The following is a 21,783-nucleotide window of genomic DNA, read 5'->3' on the forward strand; positions in this document are numbered from 1 at the left end:
TGTAACAACCACCTGTGAGGTAAAACAACACCAAGGTGTGTGTAACAACCACCTGTGAGGTAAAACAACACCAGGGTGTGTGTAACAACCACCTGTGAGGTAAAACAACACCAGGGTGTAACAACCACCTGTGAGGTAAAACAACACCAGGGTGTAACAACCACCTGTGAGGAAAACAACACCAGGGTGTAACAACCACCTGTGAGGTAAAACAACACCAGGGTGTAACAACCACCTGTGAGGAAAACAACACCAGGGTGTAACAACCACCTGTGAGGAAAACAACACCAGGGTGTAACAACCACCTGTGAGGAAAACAACACCAGGGTGTAACAACCACCTGTGAGGTAAAACAACACCAAGGTGTGTGTAACAACCACCTGTGAGGTAAAACAACACCAAGGTGTGTGTAACAACCACCTGTGAGGTAAAACAACACCAAGGTGTGTGTAAGAACCACCTGTGAGGTAAAACAACACCAAGGTGTGTGTAACAACCACCTGTGAGGTAAAACAACACCAAGGTGTGTGTAACAACCACCTGTGAGGTAAAACAACACCAAGGTGTGTGTAACAACCACCTGTGAGGTAAAACAACACCAGGGTGTAACAACCACCTGTGAGGTAAAACAACACCAGGGTGTAACAACCACCTGTGAGGTAAAACAACACCAGGGTGTAACAACCACCTGTGAGGTAAAACAACACCAGGGTGTAACAACCACCTGTGAGGTAAAACAACACCAGGGTGTAACAACCACCTGTGAGGTAAAACAACACCAAGGTGTGTGTAACAACCACCTGTGAGGTAAAACAACACCAGGGTGTGTGTAACAACCACCTGTGAGGTAAAACAACACCAAGGTGTGTGTAACAACCACCTGTGAGGTAAAACAACACCAGGGTGTAACAACCACCTGTGAGGTAAAACAACACCAAGGTGTGTGTAACAACCACCTGTGAGGTAAAACAACACCAGGGTGTAACAACCACCTGTGAGGTAAAACAACACCAAGGTGTGTGTAACAACCACCTGTGAGGTAAAACAACACCAGGGTGTAACAACCACCTGTGAGGTAAAACAACACCATGGTGTGTGTAACAACCACCTGTGAGGTAAAACAACACCAGGGTGTAACAACCACCTGTGAGGTAAAACAACACCAAGGTGTGTGTAACAACCACCTGTGAGGTAAAACAACACCAAGGTGTGTGTAACAACCACCTGTGAGGTAAAACAACACCAAGGTGTGTGTAACAACCACCTGTGAGGTAAAACAACACCAAGGTGTGTGTAACAACCACCTGTGAGGTAAAACAACACCAAGGTGTGTGTAACAACCACCTGTGAGGTAAAACAACACCAAGGTGTGTGTAACAACCACCTGTGAGGTAAAACAACACCAAGGTGTGTGTAACAACCACCTGTGAGGTAAAACAACACCAGGGTGTGTGTAACAACCACCTGTGAGGTAAAACAACACCAAGGTGTGTGTAACAACCACCTGTGAGGTAAAACAACACCAAGGTGTGTGTAACAACCACCTGTGAGGTAAAACAACACCAAGGTGTGTGTAACAACCACCTGACTAAGAAACACCAGGGTGTAACAACCACCTGTGAGGTAAAACAACACCAGGGTGTAACAACCACCTGTGAGGTAAAACAACACCAGGGTGTAACAACCACCTGTGAGGTAAAACAACACCAGGGTGTAACAACCACCTGTGAGGTAAAACAACACCAGGGTGTAACAACCACCTGTGAGGTAAAACAACACCAGGGTGTAACAACCAGTCAAGTCAAGGGAACAAGAAAACAAGGACACAACTGTTAGCATGTCTCTGCTCCTTATTTGTATTGTCCATGTCTTCTGCCGCAGTTGGGTGTCTGCGACGCTCGTTCACCACACTGATCTGCGACGCTCGTTCACCACACTGATCTGCGACGCTCGTTCACCACACTGATCTGCGACGCTCGTTCACCACACTGATCTGCAACGCTCGTTCACCACACTGATCTGCGACGCTCGTTCACCACACTGATCTGCGACGCTCGTTCACCACACTGATCTGCGACGCTCGTTCACCACACTGATCTGCGACGCTCGTTCACCACACTGATCTGCGACGCTCGTTCACCACACTGATCTGCGACGCTCGTTCACCACACTGATCTGCGACGCTCGTTCACCACACTGATCTGCGACGCTCGTTCACCACACTGATCTGCGACGCTCGTTCACCACACTGATCTGCGACGCTCGTTCACCACACTGATCTGCGACGCTCGTTCACCACACTGATCTGCGGCGCTCGTTCACCACACTGATCTGCGACGCTCGTTCACCACACTGATCTGCGACGCTCGTTCACCACACTGATCTGCGACGCTCGTTCACAATACTGATCTACGACCCTCGTTCACCACACTGATCTGCGACGCTCGTTCACCACACTGATCTGCGACGCTCGTTCACCACACTGATCTGCGACACTCGTTCACCACACTGATCTGCGACCCTCGTTCACCACACTGATCTGCGACGCTCGTTCACCACACTGATCTGCGACCCTCGTTCACCACACTGATCTGCGACGCTCGTTCACCACACTGATCTGCGACGCTCGTTCACCACACTGATCTGCGACGCTCGTTCACCACACTGATCTGCGACGCTCGTTCACCACACTGATCTGCGACCCTCGTTCACCACACTGATCTGCGACGCTCGTTCACCACACTGATCTGCGACGCTCGTTCACCACACTGATCTGCGACCCTCGTTCACCACACTGATCTGCGACGCTCGTTCACCACACTGATCTGCGACGCTCGTTCACCACACTGATCTGCGACGCTCGTTCACCACACTGATCTGCGACGCTCGTTCACCACACTGATCTGCGACCCTCGTTCACCACACTGATCTGCGACGCTCGTTCACCACACTGATCTGCGACGCTCGTTCACCACACTGATCTGCGACCCTCGTTCACCACACTGATCTGCGACGCTCGTTCACCACACTGATCTGCGACGCTCGTTCACCACACTGATCTGCGACGCTCGTTCACCACACTGATCTGCGACGCTCGTTCACCACACTGATCTGCGACCCTCGTTCACCACACTGATCTGCGACGCTCGTTCACCACACTGATCTGCGACGCTCGTTCACCACACTGATCTGCGACCCTCGTTCACCACACTGATCTGCGACGCTCGTTCACCACACTGATCTGCGACGCTCGTTCACCACACTGATCTGCGACGCTCGTTCACCACACTGATCTGCGACGCTCGTTCACCACACTGATCTGCGACGCTCGTTCACCACACTGATCTGCGACGCTCGTTCACAATACTGATCTACGACCCTCGTTCACCACACTGATCTGCGACGCTCGTTCACCACACTGATCTGCGACGCTCGTTCACCACACTGATCTGCGACGCTCGTTCACCACACTGATCTGCGACGCTCGTTCACCACACTGATCTGCGACGCTCGTTCACCACACTGATCTGCGACGCTCGTTCACCACACTGATCTGCGACCCTCGTTCACCACACTGATCTGCGACCCTCGTTCACCACACTGATCTGCGACGCTCGTTCACCACACTGATCTGCGACCCTCGTTCACCACACTGATCTGCGACGCTCGTTCACCACACTGATCTGCGACGCTCGTTCACCACACTGATCTGCGACGCTCGTTCACCACACTGATCTGCGACCCTCGTTCACCACACTGATCTGCGACGCTCGTTCACCACACTGATCTGCGACGCTCGTTCACCACACTGATCTGCGACCCTCGTTCACCACACTGATCTGCGACGCTCGTTCACCACACTGATCTGCGACGCTCGTTCACCACACTGATCTGCGACCCTCGTTCACCACACTGATCTGCGACGCTCGTTCACCACACTGATCTGCGACGCTCGTTCACCACACTGATCTGCGACGCTCGTTCACCACACTGATCTGCGACGCTCGTTCACCACACTGACCTGCGACCCTCGTTCACCACACTGATCTGCGACGCTCGTTCACCACGCTGATCTGCGACGCTCGTTCACCACACTGATCTGCGACCCTCGTTCACCACACTGATCTGCGACGCTCGTTCACCACACTGATCTGCGACGCTCGTTCACCACACTGATCTGCGACGCTCGTTCACCACACTGATCTGCGACGCTGCTGATCTGCGACCCTCGTTCACCACACTGATCTGCGACGCTCGTTCACCACACTGATCTGCGACGCTCGTTCACCACACTGATCTGCGACCCTCGTTCACCACGCTGATCTGCGACGCTCGTTCACACACTGATCTGATCTGCGACGACCCTCGTTCACCACACTGATCTGCGACGCTCGTTCACCACACTGATCTCGCTGACGCTCGTTCACCACACTGATCTGCGACGCTCGTTCACCACACTGATCTGCGACGCTCGTTCACCACACTGATCTGCGACCCTCGTTCACAACACTGATCTGCGATCTGCGACGCTCGTTCACCACACTGCTCTGCGATGCTCGTTCTACAGACTGATCTGCGACGCTCGTTCACCACACTGATCTGCGACCCTCGTTCACCACCCTGATCTGCCTCGTTCACCACACTGATCTGCGACCCTCGTTCACCACACTGATCTGCGACGCTCGTTCACCACACTGATCTGCGACGCTCGTTCACCACACTGATCTGCGACGCTCGTTCACCACACTGATCTGCGACCCTCGTTCACCACACTGATCTGCGACCCTCGTTCACCACACTGATCTGCGACCCTCGTTCACCACACTGATCTGCGACCCTCGTTCACCACACTGATCTGCGACGCTCGTTCACCACACTGATCTGCGACGCTCGTTCACCACACTGATCTGCGACGCTCGTTCACCACACTGATCTGCGACCCTCGTTCACCACACTGATCTGCGACCCTCGTTCACCACACTGATCTGCGACCCTCGTTCACCACACTGATCTGCGACGCTCGTTCACCACACTGATCTGCGACGCTCGTTCACCACACTGATCTGCGACCCTCGTTCACCACACTGATCTGCGACCCTCGTTCACCACACTGATCTGCGACCCTCGTTCACCACACTGATCTGCGACCCTCGTTCACCACACTGATCTGCGACCCTCGTTCACCACACTGATCTGCGACGCTCGTTCACCACACTGATCTGCGACGCTCGTTCACCACACTGATCTGCGACCCTCGTTCACCACACTGATCTGCGACCCTCGTTCACCACACTGATCTGCGACGCTCGTTCACCACACTGATCTGCGACGCTCGTTCACCACACTGATCTGCGACGCTCGTTCACCACACTGATCTGCGACCCTCGTTCACCACACTGATCTGCGACCCTCGTTCACCACACTGATCTGCGACCCTCGTTCACCACACTGATCTGCGACCCTCGTTCACCACACTGATCTGCGACGCTCGTTCACCACACTGATCTGCGACGCTCGTTCACCACACTGATCTGCGACCCTCGTTCACCACACTGATCTGCGACCCTCGTTCACCACACTGATCTGCGACCCTCGTTCACCACACTGATCTGCGACCCTCGTTCACCACACTGATCTGCGACGCTCGTTCACCACACTGATCTGCGACGCTCGTTCACCACACTGATCTGCGACCCTCGTTCACCACACTGATCTGCGACCCTCGTTCACCACACTGATCTGCGACCCTCGTTCACCACACTGATCTGCGACCCTCGTTCACCACACTGATCTGCGACCCTCGTTCACCACACTGATCTGCGACCCTCGTTCACCACACTGATCTGCGACCCTCGTTCACCACACTGATCTGCGACCCTCGTTCACCACACTGATCTGCGACCCTCGTTCACCACACTGATCTGCGACGCTCGTTCACCACACTGATCTGCGACGCTCGTTCACCACACTGATCTGCGACGCTCGTTCACCACACTGATCTGCGACCCTCGTTCACCACACTGATCTGCGACCCTCGTTCACCACACTGATCTGCGACCCTCGTTCACCACACTGATCTGCGACGCTCGTTCACCACACTGATCTGCGACGCTCGTTCACCACACTGATCTGCGACCCTCGTTCACCACACTGATCTGCGACCCTCGTTCACCACACTGATCTGCGACCCTCGTTCACCACACTGATCTGCGACCCTCGTTCACCACACTGATCTGCGACCCTCGTTCACCACACTGATCTGCGACCCTCGTTCACCACACTGATCTGCGACCCTCGTTCACCACACTGATCTGCGACCCTCGTTCACCACACTGATCTGCGACCCTCGTTCACCACACTGATCTGCGACGCTCGTTCACCACACTGATCTGCGACGCTCGTTCACCACACTGATCTGCGACGCTCGTTCACCACACTGATCTGCGACCCTCGTTCACCACACTGATCTGCGACCCTCGTTCACCACACTGATCTGCGACCCTCGTTCACCACACTGATCTGCGACGCTCGTTCACCACACTGATCTGCGACCCTCGTTCACCACACTGATCTGCGACCCTCGTTCACCACACTGATCTGCGACCCTCGTTCACCACACTGATCTGCGACCCTCGTTCACCACACTGATCTGCGACCCTCGTTCACCACACTGATCTGCGACGCTCGTTCACCACACTGATCTGCGACGCTCGTTCACCACACTGATCTGCGACCCTCGTTCACCACACTGATCTGCGACCCTCGTTCACCACACTGATCTGCGACCCTCGTTCACCACACTGATCTGCGACCCTCGTTCACCACACTGATCTGCGACCCTCGTTCACCACACTGATCTGCGACGCTCGTTCACCACACTGATCTGCGACGCTCGTTCACCACACTGATCTGCGACGCTCGTTCACCACACTGATCTGCGACCCTCGTTCACCACACTGATCTGCGACCCTCGTTCACCACACTGATCTGCGACCCTCGTTCACCACACTGATCTGCGACGCTCGTTCACCACACTGATCTGCGACGCTCGTTCACCACACTGATCTGCGACCCTCGTTCACCACACTGATCTGCGACCCTCGTTCACCACACTGATCTGCGACCCTCGTTCACCACACTGATCTGCGACCCTCGTTCACCACACTGATCTGCGACGCTCGTTCACCACACTGATCTGCGACGCTCGTTCACCACACTGATCTGCGACCCTCGTTCACCACACTGATCTGCGACGCTCGTTCACCACACTGATCTGCGACCCTCGTTCACCACACTGATCTGCGACGCTCGTTCACCACACTGATCTGCGACGCTCGTTCACCACACTGATCTGCGACGCTCGTTCACCACACTGATCTGCGACGCTCGTTCACCACACTGATCTGCGACGCTCGTTCACCACACTGATCTGCGACCCTCGTTCACCACACTGATCTGCGACCCTCGTTCACCACACTGATCTGCGACCCTCGTTCACCACACTGATCTGCGACCCTCGTTCACCACACTGATCTGCGACCCTCGTTCACCACACTGATCTGCGACCCTCGTTCACCACACTGATCTGCGACCCTCGTTCACCACACTGATCTGCGACCCTCGTTCACCACACTGATCTGCGACCTCGTTCACCACACTGATCTGCGACGCTCGTTCACCACACTGATCTGCGACGCTCGTTCACCACACTGATCTGCGACGCTCGTTCACCACACTGATCTGCGACCCTCGTTCACCACACTGATCTGCGACGCTCGTTCACCACACTGATCTGCGACGCTCGTTCACCACACTGATCTGCGACCCTCGTTCACCACACTGATCTGCGACGCTCGTTCACCACACTGATCTGCGACGCTCGTTCACCACACTGATCTGCGACCCTCGTTCACCACACTGATCTGCGACGCTCGTTCACCACACTGATCTGCGACGCTCGTTCACCACACTGATCTGCGACCCTCGTTCACCACACTGATCTGCGACGCTCGTTCACCACACTGATCTGCGACGCTCGTTCACCACACTGATCTGCGACGCTCGTTCACCACACTGATCTGCGACCCTCGTTCACCACACTGATCTGCGACGCTCGTTCACCACACTGATCTGCGACGCTCGTTCACCACACTGATCTGCGACGCTCGTTCACCACACTGATCTGCGACGCTCGTTCACCACACTGATCTGCGACCCTCGTTCACCACACTGATCTGCGACCCTCGTTCACCACACTGATCTGCGACGCTCGTTCACCACACTGATCTGCGACGCTCGTTCACCACACTGATCTGCGACGCTCGTTCACCACACTGATCTGCGACCCTCGTTCACCACACTGATCTGCGACGCTCGTTCACCACACTGATCTGCGACGCTCGTTCACCACACTGATCTGCGACGCTCGTTCACCACACTGATCTGCGACGCTCGTTCACCACACTGATCTGCGACGACCCTCGTTCACCACACTGATCTGCGACGCTCGTTCACCACACTGATCTGCGACGCTCGTTCACCACACTGATCTGCGACCCTCGTTCACCACACTGATCTGCGACGCTCGTTCACCACACTGATCTGCGACGCTCGTTCACCACACTGATCTGCGACGCTCGTTCACCACACTGATCTGCGACGCTCGTTCACCACACTGATCTGCGACGCTCGTTCACCACACTGATCTGCGACGCTCGTTCACCACACTGATCTGCGACGCTCGTTCACCACACTGATCTGCGACGCTCGTTCACCACACTGATCTGCGACGCTCGTTCACCACACTGATCTGCGACGCTCGTTCACCACATTGATCTGCGACGCTCGTTCACCACACTGATCTGCGACGCTCGTTCACCACACTGATCTGCGACGCTCGTTCACCACACTGATCTGCGACACTCGTTCACCACACTGATCTGCGACGCTCGTTCACCACACTGATCTGCGACGCTCGTTCACCACACTGATCTGCGACCCTCGTTCACCACACTGATCTGCGACGCTCGTTCACCTCTGATTCACGCTCGTTCACACTGATCTGCGATCTGCGACGCTCGTTCACCATACTGATCTGCGACCCTCGTTCACCACACTGATCTGCGTCGCTCGTTCACCACACTGATCTGCGACGCTCGTTCACCATACTGATCTGCGACGCTCGTTCACCATACTGATCTGCGACGTCTCGTTCACCATACTGATCTGCGACGCTCGTTCACCACACTGATCTGCGACGCTCGTTCACCACACTGATCTGCGACCCTCGTTCACCACACTGATCTGCGACGCTCGTTCACCACACTGATCTGCGACGCTCGTTCACCACACTGATCTGCGACGCTCGTTCACCACACTGATCTGCGACGCTCGTTCACCACACTGATCTGCGACGCTCGTTCACCACACTGATCTGCGACGCTCGTTCACCACACTGATCTGCGACGCTCGTTCACCACACTGATCTGCGACGCTCGTTCACCACACTGATCTGCGACGCTCGTTCACCACACTGATCTGCGACGCTCGTTCACCACACTGATCTGCGACGCTCGTTCACCACACTGATCTGCGACGCTCGTTCACCACACTGATCTGCGACGCTCGTTCACCACACTGATCTGCGACGCTCGTTCACCACACTGATCTGCGACCCTCGTTCACCACACTGATCTGCGACGCTCGTTCACCACACTGATCTGCGACCCTCGTTCACCACACTGATCTGCGACGCTCGTTCACCACACTGATCTGCGACGCTCGTTCACCACACTGATCTGCGACCCTCGTTCACCACACTGATCTGCGACGCTCGTTCACCACACTGATCTGCGACCCTCGTTCACCACACTGATCTGCGACCCTCGTTCACCACACTGATCTGCGACGCTCGTTCACCACACTGATCTGCGACGCTCGTTCACCACACTGATCTGCGACGCTCGTTCACCACACTGATCTGCGATCTGCCGCTCGTTCACCACACTGATCTGCGACGCTCGTTCACCACACTGATCTGCGACGCTCGTTCACCACACTGATCTGCGACGCTCGTTCACCACACTGATCTGCGACGCTCGTTCACCACACTGATCTGCGACGCTCGTTCACCACACTGATCTGCGACGCTCGTTCACCACACTGATCTGCGACGCTCGTTCACCACACTGATCTGCGACGCTCGTTCACCACACTGATCTGCGACGCTCGTTCACCACACTGATCTGCGACGCTCGTTCACCACACTGATCTGCGACGCTCGTTCACCACACTGATCTGCGACGCTCGTTCACCACACTGATCTGCGACGCTCGTTCACCACACTGATCTGCGACGCTCGTTCACCACACTGATCTGCGACGCTCGTTCACCACACTAATCTGCGACGCTCGTTTACCACACTGATCTGCGACCTCGTTCGTTCACCACACTGATCTCTCGTTCACCACACTGATCTGCGCTCGTTCACCACACTGATCTGCGACGCTCGTTCACCACACTGATCTCTCGTTCACCACACTGATCTGCGCTCGTTCACCACACTGATCTGCGACGCTCGTTCTCCACACTGATCTGCGACGCTCTCGTTCACCACACTGATCTGCGACGCTCGTTCACCACACTGATCTCTCGTTCACCACACTGACGACCCTCGTTCACCATACTGATCTGCGACGCTCGTTCACCACACTGATCTGCGACGCTCGTTCACCACACTGATCTGCGACGCTCGTTCACCACACTGATCTGCGACGCTCGTTCACCACACTGATCTGCGACCCTCGTTCACCACACTGATCTGCGACGCTCGTTCACCATACTGATCTGCGACGCTCGTTCAGCACACTGATCTCGCTGATCTGCGCTCGTTCACCACATTGATCTGCGACGCTCGTTCACCACACTGATCTGCGACGCTCGTTCACCACACTGATCTGCGACGCTCGTGCACCACACTGAGCTGCGACGCTCGTGCACCACGCTCGTTCACCAGACTGATCTGCGACGCTCGTTCACCACACTGATCTGCGACGCTCGTTCACCACACTGATCTGCGACGCTCGTTCACCACACTGATCTGCGACGCTCGTTCACCACACTGATCTGCGACGCTCGTTCACCACACTGATCTGCGACGCTCGTTCACCACACTGATCTGCGACGCTCGTTCACCACACTGATCTGCGACGCTCGTTCACCACACTGATCTGCGACGCTCGTTCACCACACTGATCTGCGACGCTCGTTCACCACACTGATCTGCGACGCTCGTTCACCACACTGATCTGCGACGCTCGTTCACCACACTGATCTGCGACGCTCGTTCACCACACTGATCTGCGACGCTCGTTCACCACACTGATCTGCGACGCTCGTTCACCACACTGATCTGCGACGTTCACCTCGTTCACCACACTGATCTGCGACGATCGTTCACCACACTGATCTGCGACGCTCGTTCACCACACTGATCTGCGACGCTCATTCACCACACTGATCTGCGACGCTCGTTCACCATACTGATCTGCGACTGATCTCGACGCTCGTTCACCACACTGATCTACGACGCTCGTTCACCACACTGATCTGCGACCCTCGTTCACCACACTGATCTGCGACGCTCGTTCACCACACTGATCTGCGACGCTCGTTCACCACACTGATCTGCGACGACGCTCGTTCACCACACTGATCTGCGACGCTCGTTCACCACACTGATCTACGACGCTCGTTCACCACACTGATCTACGACGCTCGTTCACCACACTGATCTGCGACGCTCGTTCACCACACTGATCTGCGACGCTCGTTCACCACACTGATCTGCGACGCTCGTTCACCACACTGATCTGCGACGCTCGTTCACCACACTGATCTGCGACGCTCGTTCACCACACTGATCTGCGACGCTCGTTCACCACACTGATCTGCGACGCTCGTTCACCACACTGATCTGCGACCCTCGTTCACCACACTGATCTGCGACGCTCGTTCACCACACTGATCTGCGACGCTCGTTCACCACACTGATCTGCGACGCTCGTTCACCACACTGATCTGCGACGCTCGTTCACCACACTGATCTGCGACGCTCGTTCACCACACTGATCTGCGACGCTCGTTCACCACACTGATCTGCGACGCTCGTTCACCACACTGATCTGCGACGCTCGTTCACCACACTGATCTGCGACGCTCGTTCACCACACTGATCTGCGACGCTCGTTCACCACACTGATCTGCGACGCTCGTTCACCACACTGATCTCTCACCACACTGCACTGATCTGCGACGCTCGTTCACCACACTGATCTGCGACGCTCGTTCACCACACTAATCTGCGACGCTCGTTTACCACACTGATCTGCGACGCTCGTTCACCACACTGATCTGCGACGCTCGTTCACCACACTGATCTGCGACGCTCGTTCACCACACTGATCTGCGACGCTCGTTCACCACACTGATCTGCGACACTGATCTGCTCGATTCACGTTCACACTGATCTGCGACGCTCGTTCACCACACTGATCTGCGACCCTCGTTCACCACACTGATCTGCGACGCTCGTTCACCACACTGATCTGCGACGCTCGTTCACCACACTGATCTGCGACGCTCGTTCACCACACTGATCTGCGACGCTCGTTCACCACACTGATCTGCGACGCTCGTTCACCACACTGATCTGCGACGCTCGTTCACCACACTGATCTGCGACGCTCGTTCACCACACTGATCTGCGACGCTCGTTCACCACACTGATCTGCGACGCTCGTTCACCACACTGATCTGCGACGCTCGTTCACCACACTGATCTGCGACGCTCGTTCACCACACTGATCTGCGACGCTCGTTCACCACACTGATCTGCGACGCTCGTTCACCACACTGATCTGCGACGCTCGTTCACCACACTGATCTGCGACGCTCGTTCACCACACTGATCTGCGACGCTCGTTCACCACACTGATCTGCGACGCTCGTTCACCACACTGATCTGCGACGCTCGTTCACCACACTGATCTGCGACGACCCTCTCGTTCACCACACTGATCTGCGACGCTCGTTCACCACACTGATCTGCGACGCTCGTTCACCACACTGATCTGCGACGCTCGTTCACCACACTGATCTGCGACGCTCGTTCACCACACTGATCTGCGACCCTCGTTCACCACACTGATCTGCGACGCTCGTTCACCACACTGATCTGCGACGCTCGTTCACCACACTGATCTGCGACGCTCGTTCACCACATTGATCTGCGACGCTCTCGTTCGACGCTCGTTCACCACACTGATCTGCGACGCTCGTTCACCACACTGATCTGCGACGCTCGTTCACCACACTGATCTGCGACGCTCGTTCACCACACTGATCTGCGACGCTCGTTCACCACACTGATCTGCGACGCTCGTTCACCAAACTGATCTCTCGTTCACCACACTGATCTGCGCTCGTTCACCACACCGATCCGCGACGCTCGTACACCACACTGATCTGCGACGCTCGTTCACCACACTGATCTGCGACGCTCGTTCACCACACTGATCTGCGACGCTCGTTCACCACACTGATCTGCGACGCTCGTTCACCACACTGATCTGCGACGTTCACCACTCGTTCACCACACTGATCTGCGACGCTCGTTCACCACACTGATCTGCGACGCTCGTTCACCACACTGATCTGCGACGCTCGTTCACCACACTGATCTGCGACGCTCGTTCACCACACTGATCTGCGACGCTCGTTCACCACACTGATCTGCGACGCTCGTTCACCACACTGATCTGCGACGCTCGTTCACCACACTGATCTGCGACGTTCACCTCGTTCACCACCACTGATCTGCGACGCTCGTTCACCACACTGATCTGCGACGCTCGTTCACCACACTGATCTGCGACGCTCGTTCACCACACTGATCTGCGACGCTCGTTCACCACACTGATCTGCGACGCTCGTTCACCACACTGATCTGCGACGCTCGTTCACCACACTGATCTGCGACGCTCGTTCACCACACTGATCTGCGACGCTCGTTCACCACACTGATCTGCGACGCTCGTTCACCACACTGATCTGCGACGCTCGTTCACCACACTGATCTGCGACGCTCGTTCACCACACTGATCTGCGACGCTCGTTCACCACACTGATCTGCGACGCTCGTTCACCACACTGATCTGCGACGCTCGTTCACCACACTGATCTGCGACGCTCGTTCACCACACTGATCTGCGACGCTCGTTCACCACACTGATCTGCGACGCTCGTTCACCACACTGATCTGCGACGCTCGTTCACCACACTGATCTGCGACGCTCGTTCACCACACTGATCTGCGACGCTCGTTCACCACACTGATCTGCGACCCTCGTTCACCACACTGATCTGCGACGCTCGTTCACCACACTGATCTGCGACGCTCGTTCACCACACTGATCTGCGACGCTCGTTCACCTCGATTCACCACACTGATCTGCGACGCTCGTTCACCACACTGATCTGCGACGCTCGTTCACCACACTGATCTGCGACGCTCGTTCACCACACTGATCTGCGACCCTCGTTCACCACACTGATCTGCGACGCTCGTTCACCACACTGATCTGCGACGCTCTCGTTCACCACACTGATCTGCGACGCTCTCGATTCACCACACTGATCTGCGACGCTCGTTCACCACACTGATCTGCGACGCTCGTTCACCACACTGATCTGCGACGCTCGTTCACCACACTGATCTGCGACGCTCGTTCACGATACTGATCTGCGTCGCTCGTTCACCACTGATCTGCGACGCTCGTTCACCACACTGATCTTCGACGCTCGTTCACCACACTGATCTGCGACGCTCGTTCACCACACTGATCTACGACGCTCGTTCACCACACTGATCTGCGACGCTCGTTCACCACACTGATCTGCGACGCTCGTTCACCACTGATCTGCGACGCTCGTTCACCACACTGATCTCGACGCTCCACACTGATCTCTCGTTCACCACACTGACGCTCGTTCACCACACTGATCTGCGACGCTCGTTCACCACACTGATCTGCGACGCTCGTTCACCACACTGATCTGCGACGCTCGTTCACCACACTGATCTGCGACGCTCGTTCACCACACTGATCTGCGACGCTCGTTCACCACACTGATCTGCGACGCTCGTTCACCACACTGATCTGCGACGCTCGTTCACCACACTGATCTGCGACCCTCGTTCACCACACTGATCTGCGACGCTCGTTCACCACACTGATCTGCGACGCTCGTTCACCACACTGATCTGCGACGACCCTCTCGTTCACCAAACTGATCTGCGACGCTCGTTCACCACACTGATCTGCGACGCTCGTTCACCACACTGATCTGCGACGCTCGTTCACACACTGACTGACGCTCGTTCTGTTCACCACACTGATCTGCGACGCTCGTTCACCACACTGATCTGCGACGTTCACCTCGTTCACCACACTGATCTGCGACGCTCGTTCACCACACTGATCTGCGACGCTCGTTCACCACACTGATCTGCGACGCTCGTTCACCACACTGATCTGCGACGCTCGTTCACCACTGATCTGCGACGCTCGTTCACCACACTGATCTGCGACGCTCGTTCACCACACTGATCTGCGACGCTCGTTCACCACACTGATCTGCGACGCTCGTTCACCACACTGATCTGCGACGCTCGTTCACCACACTGATCTGCGACGCTCGTTCACCACACTGATCTGCGACGAGCGTACACCACACTGATCTGCTGACGCTCGTTCACCACAATGATCTGCGACGCTCGTTCACCACACTGATCTGCGACGCTCGTTCACCACACTGATCTGCTGACGACGCTCTCTGATTCACCCCACTGATCTGCGACGCTCGTTCACCACACTGATCTGCGACGCTCGTTCACCACACTGATCTGCGACGCTCGTTCACCACACTGATCTGCGACGCTCGTTCACCACACTGATCTGCGACGCTCGTTCACCACACTGATCTGCGACGCTCGTTCACCACACTGATCTGCGACGCTCGTTCACCATACTGCGACTGATCTGCGACGCTCGTTCACCACACTGATCTGCGACGCTCGTTCACCACACTGATCTGCGACGCTCGTTCACCACACTGATCTGCGACGCTCGTTCACCACACTGATCTGCGACGCTCGTTCACCACACTGATCTGCGACGCTCGTTCACCACACTGATCTGCGACGCTCGTTCACCACACTGATCTGCGACGCTCGTTCACCACACTGATCTGCGACGCTCGTTCACCACACTGATCTGCGACGCTCGTTCACCACACTGATCTGCGACGCTCGTTCACCACACTGATCTGCGACTCTCGTTCACCACACTGATCTGCGACGCTCGTTCACCACACTGATCTGCGACGCTCGTTCACCACACTGATCTGCGACGCTCGTTCACCACACTGATCTGCGACCCTCGTTCACCACACTGATCTGCGACTCGTTCACCACACTCGTTCACCACACTGATCTGCGACGCTCGTTCACCACACTGATCTGCGACGCTCGTTCACCACACTGATCTGCGACGCTCGTTCACCACACTGATCTGCGACGCTCGTTCACCACACTGATCTGCGACGCTCGTTCACCACACTGATCTGCGACCCTCGTTCACCACACTGATCTGCGACCCTCGTTCACCACACTGATCTGCGACCCTCGTTCACCACACTGATCTGCGACGCTCGTTCACCACACTGATCTGCGACGCTCGTTCACCATACTGATCTGCGACGCTCGTTCACCACACTGATCTGCGACGCTCGTTCACCACACTGATCTGCGACGCTCGTTCACCATACTGATCTGCGACGCTCGTTCACCACACTGATCTGCGACGCTCGTTCACCATACTGATCTGCGACCCTCGTTCACCACCCTGATCTGTTCACGCTCCACACGACGATCTGCGACGCTCGTTCACCACACTGATCTGCGACGCTCGTTCACCAAACTGATCTGCGACGCTCGTTCACCACACTGATCTGCGACGCTCTCGTTCACCACCACTGATCTGCGACGCTCGTTCACCACACTGATCTGCGACCCTCGTTCACCACACTGATCTGCGACGCTCGTTCACCACACTGATCTGCGACGCTCGTTCACCACACTGATCTGCGACGCTCGTTCACCACACTGATCTGCGACCCTCGTTCACCACACTGATCTGCGACGCTCGTTCACCACACTGATCTGCGACGCTCGTTCACCACACTGATCTGCGACGCTCGTTCACCACACTGATCTGCGACGCTCGTTCACCACACTGATCTGCGACGCGACGCTCGTTCACCACACTGATCTGCGACGCTCGTTCACCACACTGATCTGCTGACGACGCTCGTTCACCACACTGATCTGCGACGCTCGTTCACCACACTGATCTGCGACGCTCGTTCACCACACTGATCTGCGACGCTCGTTCACCACACTGATCTGCGACGCTCGTTCACCACACTGATCTGCGACGCTCGTTCACCACACTGATCTGCGACGCTCGTTCACCACACTGATCTGCGACGCTCGTTCACCACACTGATCTGCGACGCTCGTTCACCACACTGATCTGCGACGCTCGTTCACCACACTGATCTGCGACGCTCGTTCACCACACTGATCTGCGACGCTCGTTCACCACACTGATCTGCGACGCTCGTTCACCACACTGATCTGCGACGCTCGTTCACCACACTGATCTGCGACGCTCGTTCACCACACTGATCTGCGACGCTCGTTCACCACACTGATCTGCGACGCTCGTTCACCACACTGATCTGCGACGCTCGTTCACCACACTGATCTGCGACGCTCGTTCACCACACTGATCTGCGACGCTCGTTCACCATACTGATCTGCGACGCTCGTTCACACACTGACTGATCTGCGACGACGCTCGTTCACCACACTGATCTGCGACGCTCGTTCACCACACTGATCTGCGACGCTCGTTCACCACACTGATCTGCGACTGATCTCGTTCACCACACTGATCTCTCGCTGACGACGCTCGTTCACCACACTGATCTCACGCTCGTTCACCACACTGATCTGCGACGCTCGTTCACCACACTGATCTGCGACGCTCGTTCACCACACTGATCTGCGACGCTCGTTCACCACACTGATCTCGTTCACCACACTGACGCTCGTTCACCACACTGATCTGCGACGCTAGTTCACCACACTGATCTGCGACGCTCGTTCACCACACTGATCTGCGACGCTCGTTCACCACACTGATCTGCGACGCTCGTTCACCACACTGATCTGCGACGCTCGTTCACCACACTGATCTGCGACGCTCGTTCACCACACTGATCTGCGACGCTCGTTCACCACACTGATCTGCGACGCTCGTTCACCACACTGATCTGCGACGCTCGTTCACCACACTGATCTGCGACGCTCGTTCACCACACTGATCTGCGACGCTCGTTCACCACACTGATCTGCGACGCTCGTTCACCACACTGATCTGCGACGCTCGTTCACCACACTGATCTGCGACGCTCGTTCACCACACTGATCTGCGACGCTCGTTCACCACACTGATCTGCGACGCTCGTTCACCACACTGATCTGCGACGCTCGTTCACCACACTGATCTGCGACGCTCGTTCACCACACTGATCTGCGACGCTCGTTCACCACACTGATCTGCGACGCTCGTTCACCACACTGATCTGCGACGCTCGTTCACCACACTGATCTGCGACGCTCGTTCACCACACTGATCTGCGCTCGTTCACCACACTGATCTGCGACGCTCGTTCACCACACTGATCTGCGACGCTCGTTCACCACCCTCGTTCACCACACTGATCTGCGACGCTCGTTCACCACACTGATCTGCGACGCTCGTTCACCACACTGATCTGCGACGCTCGTTCACCACACTGATCTGCGACGCTCTCGTTCACCACACTGATCTGCGACCCTCGTTCACCACACTGATCTGCGACGCTCGTTCACCACACTGATCTGCGACCCTCGTTCACCACACTGATCTGCGACGCTCGTTCACCACACTGATCTGCGACGCTCGTTCACCACACTGATCTGCGACGCTCGTTCACCACACTGATCTGCGACGCTCGTTCACCACACTGATCTGCGACGCTCGTTCACCACACTGATCTGCGACGCTCGTTCACCACACTGATCTGCGACGCTCGTTCACCACACTGATCTGCGACCCTCGTTCACCACACTGATCTGCGACCCTCGTTCACCACACTGATCTGCGACGCTCGTTCACCACACTGATCTGCGACGCTCGTTCACCACACTGATCTGCGACGCTCGTTCACCACACTGATCTGCGACGCTCGTTCACCACACTGATCTGCGACGCTCGTTCACCACAATGATCTGCGACTCGTTCACCACACTCGTTCACCACACTGATCTGCGACGCTCGTTCACCACACTGATCTGCGACGCTCGTTCACCACACTGATCTGCGACGCTCGTTCACCACACTGATCTGCGACGCTCGTTCACCATACTGATCTGCGACGCTCGTTCACCACACTGATCTGCGACGCTCGTTCACCACACTGATCTGCGACGCTCGTTCACCATACTGATCTGCGACGCTCGTTCACCATACTGATCTGCGACGCTCGTTCACCATACTGATCTGCGACGCTCGTTCACCACACTGATCTGCGACCCTCGTTCACCACACTGATCTGCGACGCTCGTTCACCACACTGATCTGCGACGCTCGTTCACCACACTGATCTGCGACGCTCGTTCACCGCACTGATCTGCGACGCTCGTTCACCACACTGATCTGCGACGCTCGTTCACCACACTGATCTGCGACGCTCGTTCACCACACTGATCTGCGACGACCCTCTCGTTCACCACCACTGATCTCTCGTTCACCACACTGATCTGCGACCCTCGTTCACCACACTGACGATCCGCGACGCTCGTTCACCACACTGATCTGCGACGCTCGTTCACCACACTGATCTGCGACGCTCGTTCACCACACTGATCTGCGACGCTCGTTCACCACACTGATCTGCGACGCTCGTTCACCATACTGATCTGCGACGCTCGTTCACCACACTGATCTGCGACGCTCGTTCACCACACTGATCTGCGACGCTCGTTCACCACACTGATCTGCGACGCTCGTTCACCACACTGATCTGCGACGCTCGTTCACCACACTGATCTGCGACGCTCGTTCACCACACTGATCTGCGACGCTCGTTCACCACACTGATCTGCGACGCTCGTTCACCACACTGATCTGCGACCGCTCGTTCACCACACTGATCTGCGACGCTCGTTCACCACACTGATCTGCGACGCTCGTTCACCACACTGATCTGCGACGCTCGTTCACCACACTGATCTGCGACGCTCGTTCACCATACTGATCTGCGACCCTCGTTCACCACACTGATCTGCGACCCTCGTTCACCACACTGATCTGCACCCCTCGTTCACCACACTGATCTGCGACCCTCGTTCACCACACTGATCTGCGACGCTCGTTCACCACACTGATCTGCGACGCTCGTTCACCGCACTGATCTGCGACGCTCGTTCACCACGCTCGTTCACCACACTGATCTGCGACGCTCGTTCACCACACTGATCTGCGACGCTCGTTCACCACACTGATCTGCGACGGTCGTTCACCACACTGCTCTGCGACGCTCGTTCACCACACTGATCTGCGATCTCGTTCACCACACTGATCTGCGACGCTCGTTCACCACACTGATCTGCGACTCGTTCACCACACTGATCTCTCGTTCACCACACTGATCTGCGACGCTCGTTCACCACACTGATCTGCGACGCTCGTTCACCACACTGATCTGCGACGCTCGTTCACCACACTGATCTGCGACCCTCGTTCACCACACTGATCTGCGACGCTCGTTCACCACACTGATCTGCGACGCTCGTTCACCACACTGATCTGCGACGCTCGTTCACCACACTGATCTGCGACGCTCGTTCACCACACTGATCTGCGACGCTCGTTCACCACACTGATCTGCGACGCTCGTTCACCACACTGATCTGCGACGCTCGTTCACCACACTGATCTGCGACGCTCGTTCACCACACTGATCTGCGACGCTCGTTCACCACACTGATCTGCGACGCTCGTTCACCACACTGATCTGCGACGCTCGTTCACCACACTGATCTGCGACCCTCGTTCACCACACTGATCTGCGACCCTCGTTCACCACACTGATCTGCGACCCTCGTTCACCACACTGATCTGCGACGCTCGTTCACCACACTGATCTGCGACGCTCGTTCACCACACTGATCTGCGACGCTCGTTCACCATACTGATCTGCGACCCTCGTTCACCACACTGATCTGCGACCCTCGTTCACCACACTGATCTGCGCGACCCTCGTTCACCACACTGATCTGCGATCTGCGACGCTCGTTCACCACACTGATCTGCGACCCTCGTTCACCACACTGATCTGCGACCCTCGTTCACCACACTGATCTGCGACGCTCGTTCACCATACTGATCTGCGACGCTCGTTCACCACACTGATCTGCGACGCTCGTTCACCACACTGATCTGCGACGCTCGTTCACCACACTGATCTGCGACGCTCGTTCACCACACTGATCTGCGACGCTCGTTCATCTGCGACGCTCGTTCACCACACTGATCTGCGACGCTCGTTCAC

This window comes from Cherax quadricarinatus, chromosome 44 (genome assembly GCF_038502225.1).
Source record: "Cherax quadricarinatus isolate ZL_2023a chromosome 44, ASM3850222v1, whole genome shotgun sequence".
NCBI classification, from domain to species: Eukaryota; Metazoa; Arthropoda; class Malacostraca; order Decapoda; family Parastacidae; genus Cherax; species Cherax quadricarinatus.